Here is a 4,884-nt window from a genome sequence, read left to right as displayed (position 1 = left end):
GCAGAGCATCAAAAGCATCTGAAGATTGTGGCCAAAACAAATAAAAATACTTTGCAATAATACAAAAAAGCAATATTCTATATGAAATCATACTTGCTAAGTTATTAATTCTGGCTTTAACCCCTGCTTGCTATCTGATTCTGGGAAAATTATTTGCTACCTCAGAGCCTCAGTTCCCTCTTCTCTAAAATGAGATTAATAATGCCTTAAGTAGGGGTTCCTGGGTGACTCAGTCAGTTAAGAGTCTGACTCTTGATCTCTGCTTAGGTCATGATTTCACGCTTCATGGGTTAGAGCCCTGCGTTGGGCTCTGCATTGATAACATGGAGCCTGCTTTAGATTCTCTCCCTCTCTCCCTCTCTCCCTGACCCACCTCTGCTCATTCTCTCTCTGCCTCAAAATAAATAAATAAATTTAAAAAAATAAGAAGAATGATACCTTAAAGTATTATCAAGAGTTATAAGCACACTGTATGTACTCAATAAATAGACGTTTCATTTTCGCTTTGAGATGAATAAACAAAAGATGGAAATTAGTGAAATGTTAATCAAGACTGGCTTTTGTTAAAGGCAAAGTTGAAGAGTAGGTTGGTGACCATTTTACTAAGTGACCTCTTACTAGGGCATCCATTGCAAAGAAAAGAGCATTTTCTTTTTGATGAGTTTCAGTTTTGCTGTTACCTGGTTAACTCTTATCTTTAAAACCATATTGTTTCTTTCTCTTCCTCAAGCATTTTTCTTCTCTTCTTTCTGATTCACCTCTTTGAAAAGAAGATGGACTGGGTGCCTAGGTGACTCAGTTGGTTAATCATCTGACTTTGGCTCAGGTCATGATCTCATGGTTGGTGGGTTGGAGCCCTCCTTGGAGCCCTCTGCTGTCAGTGCATAGCCCATTTTGGATTCGCACACTCTCTCTCAAATATAAATAAGCATTTAAAAAAAGAAAAAATAGAAGATGATGAAGTGGGTCCACGATGGTCCTAGCAGAAAGAGGATTTTATCTTGACCTTACCTCAACTAGTTCCAAAGAAGGGACTTCAATAAGGAAACTCCTTCAGAGATATAGATAAGGGAACAAACAAGGGATATTGAGGCACCCAGAGGCTAGCAATGGCCACCAGCCATTACCACAAGGGCAAGAGGAACATGGAGGAGGAATAGAAGGGAGAGCAGTGAGAACTAAGATATGAAAGAGGGGCCACCCAGCAGAATCTCTAGCTTTGGAGGGATGCAGCCAATGGGGGGAAATCAAGATGTGTGAACGGTGTAAACATTCTCAAGTGGCTGAAACAAAACTGCACGCCATCTTGCAGGAAAAAAAAAGAAAAACTTCTTTACTATACTTTTGGTGCCTGTCAGACGTGGAATTCAAATTAGTAAATAAGATTGTTTCATGCTGCGTGTTTATGCCTTAAGGTGACTCCTAGTTTATCACTTCAGTGGTGGAACCAACTGCTATCCAGGGGGAAAGAAAAGGAGCAAAATAGTCCACTTTGAGTTAGTGGAACTGACCAGGCTAAGGCATCAAGCGACTCTCTCCAATGTGTGCAATTTTAGGAAATGTCTCCGTTCTTGTCATGGATGTCTCTAAGATTTGTTTAAAAATTCAAATGTCACATATTTATTGTATGCTGAGATATCCACTGTGCCTTTAGCTATACGTTCTAGATGACAGTTTTACATGATCCTGGGATGGAGACTATTTATTCCTTGCATTTTACTTAAAGCCTAATGCTATTCCTTTTTGTTAATAATAAAGCCTAATCATAGTATTTGATTCAAAATGATGGCAGAGCTATGGCTGACATTTTGGTGCTTTGTATCCAGTGTAAGTATTTATCAAGTAGTGTGTCTTATTTCAGGTGGATAGCTTTTTCTACTAGGAATCAGTGGATGGGATTCAGGGACCTGTGAAACCCCCAAAATTGATTGCAAAATGTTTGACATGCATGTAGTTTTTGCAGAAAAGATCTACTGTTTCCACAAATACTCCAAAGCTAAGCCTCCTCTGCCCTTCCAAATTAATTAACACTCCTCTATCTAGTTTTCCTCAACTAATGGCCCTTTTACCTTGTATCTCTTTGTTTGGGCTTATGTATTTTCATTTATTAGCTATTATTATAGGGGATTCTTAAGAAAGAGAAAGACAAACAAGTGTGATTGGCTGTTTTTTAATGCTGAGAAACCATGGCTGAACACAAACATATTGAAAAGGAAACTGGATGAAGGATGGGAGAGCCATAAAAATTTTTTTTTATATATATAGAGATAGAAATTTATAACAAAGATGTCTTGGCTCACCTTAGGGAGCTCTAGGTGAGGGTATTCAGGGTATAAAAAATAAAAAGTAAGACCATTTTTTCCTTCAATTTAATGATTTGTCTCTGAACAGTATTACTCTCATGGTCCTGGGTTGGGGGGGGGGCATTCTCTTTTGAGAATTCTATCATACTTACTTGGGGTTTTACAAGATGGTGGGATAATATTCTTGAGCCTGCCAGGATGATTATAGGCAGCCCCATGGATAAAATAGTTGGTACTTCCTCCTAGGAATGGTGCATTGATATAAAGGAATTTCTGCCTGTTTTGGCAAGTATTACTTAGATTATGGAATGAGAAAGGGGTCTCAAACCAAATGTCTGCTGGGAGCTGGGCCAGTGCAAGATGGAAGTAGTATTGAACCAAAGTTATGCTCTATATCCAAAGGGGGCAGCCTTTACTCAACTCCACTTTTTTTTTTTGATAAAAAAATACAATTTGTAGAAGTTGGCAACTAATTCAAAACATTTTAAAACACTGTGTGGGATGAACATATGTTTTGAGGGTGTATTTGGCCCCAGGGCTGCTGGTTTGGGATCTCTGGTGTAAAGGAGTCGTTCCCAAGCCTGGCTGCAGATCAGAATCATCTGTGGAGCTTAAAAAACACAGATGCCCAGTCCCCTTCCCAGACTTGCTGAATCGCATCTCTGGGGGTGATGCTGATGCACAGCCAAGTTTAAGAACCACAGAGCAAAGAATTGGTTGATGGAACAGCATTAACCATCCTTAAAACTACAAAATTAAAAAATGATCACAGTAATGGAAGTTCAGGTAAATGAATAAACCGTCCCCCCAGTGGGAGAGTAAAAATGGTGAAGACTTATAGGAATGCCTTTAAATGTGTTCTCCTATGTTTCAAATTTTGTTTTTCTGATCTTTTTACAGGGTCGTGGCCACGTGGCTACTTACATTTTAATTACAATTAGATAAAATTTAAAATTCAATTTTTAATTGCACTGGCCACATTTCTTTTTTTTTTAAGTTTATTTATTTACTTTGAGAGAGAGAGAGAGAGAGAGAGAGAGCAAGTGGGAGAGGGGCAGAGAAAGAGCGAGAGAGAGAATCCCAAGCAGGCTCAGCTCATGTGGGGCTCATGACCTCACAGGGGCTTGGTTTCATGACTGCAAGATCATGACCTGAGCCAAAATCAAAAGTTGGATGCTTAACTGACTGAGCCACCTAGGCATCCCAACCAGCCACATTTCAAGTGCTAAGGAGCCACATGTGGCTTGTGGCTTCTGTAGTGGACAATGCAGATATATTCCATTTCATTGCAGAAACTTTTATTGGTCAGCCTAGGTATAGAGATTATACAAGGAAATTAAGAGAACTTTGTAGGCCTTTTCAGCCATTCATGTGGGATTCTGCTTTTTCAAGGAAGTGGTAGTTATTAGTACTGAAGAAAACATTTCTGAACTGGCCACATGGGTCTATGCCCTTAAAATGTGTGATACTTACCCTAATGCAAATTAATTGGTAAATATGGAGATTTTTTTTAAATGCAGAAGTATTCATGCAATCATTGGATAAATATTTATCCAGTGCCTTTTATGTGTCAAGCACTCTGCTCTTTGTGTTTTTAAATTATTCATGGAGTAATTCAGTAAGGTTAAAAATTGTTTCAGGCAGCTTCCGAGAGTTATACTCCCAGGTATATATATTACCCTTAGTTTTAAATCTACTTTTCCCCTTTTAATTCTATGGAATTCCCTTTAATGCAACAGCTATCATTAGGTTGAAACATGGTATTTGGAATATGCAATGGAATTTGATGGTTAAAAGGAAGAACAGAAAGGCAGCAATAGTTAATAGCAGAGAAGTATTCTCTTTGCCAAAAAGTATAGCTGCCTGGTGATGGGTTTTGATCTGACCATGACTAGGTGAAGATGTGACACTCTACCGAACAGTGTGACACATCTAACCAGAGAAGCATTCTACACAGCCATTCAACCCCAGTCAAGGCATGCTTCTTCTACTCAGATGACATTCAGTGGGGTAAAAATCCAGAGAGACAGAGAAGACAGAAAGAATCTTAAAGTTAAAGGCTTTAGGACTTGGGGTTAAGTGCAAACTTTTAACTTTTTACAAAAATCTGAACTCTCAGGAATCATCATAAATAAAAAAGCAGACTTTGGGTACAAAAGTCATAAAATAATTTAGGAGAAAGCATTGTTGGATAATGTCAAGAATTGTTTAATCCAGCTTTATGGAGATGCTGATTAAGATAAGACTAAGCTGAGTGACTAATTGTCATCGGACACAAGATGGGAGTAAAGGTGACCCCATAGAAGATGGAATGGCTTGGTGCCTAGAAGCTTCTTCTTTAATCATGAACAGTTAGTGAATTCCTCAGTTAGTGAATTCCTCAGGGACATGTGGATTGGATTTTAAAATGGTCCAACAAGTTAACTTATATTTTGTCTGTAGTATAAATCTGGGTATTTTATAGTCTCCATGTGGCTCTTAGAATAATAAAGACTGGGGCTTCTTCTGGAATGCAGTAAATACTTGAGTCCTTATCTTTATAGTGGTTACATGCCCCTGATAGTGTTAAGGAGTCATTACT

This window comes from Lynx rufus, unplaced genomic scaffold, assembly GCF_022079265.1.
Source record: "Lynx rufus isolate CCGP_SWC_20201006 ecotype Redwood Valley unplaced genomic scaffold, mLynRuf1.p SCAF_1, whole genome shotgun sequence".
Classification (NCBI taxonomy): domain Eukaryota; kingdom Metazoa; phylum Chordata; class Mammalia; order Carnivora; family Felidae; genus Lynx; species Lynx rufus.
This window is presented reverse-complemented; position numbering follows the sequence as displayed.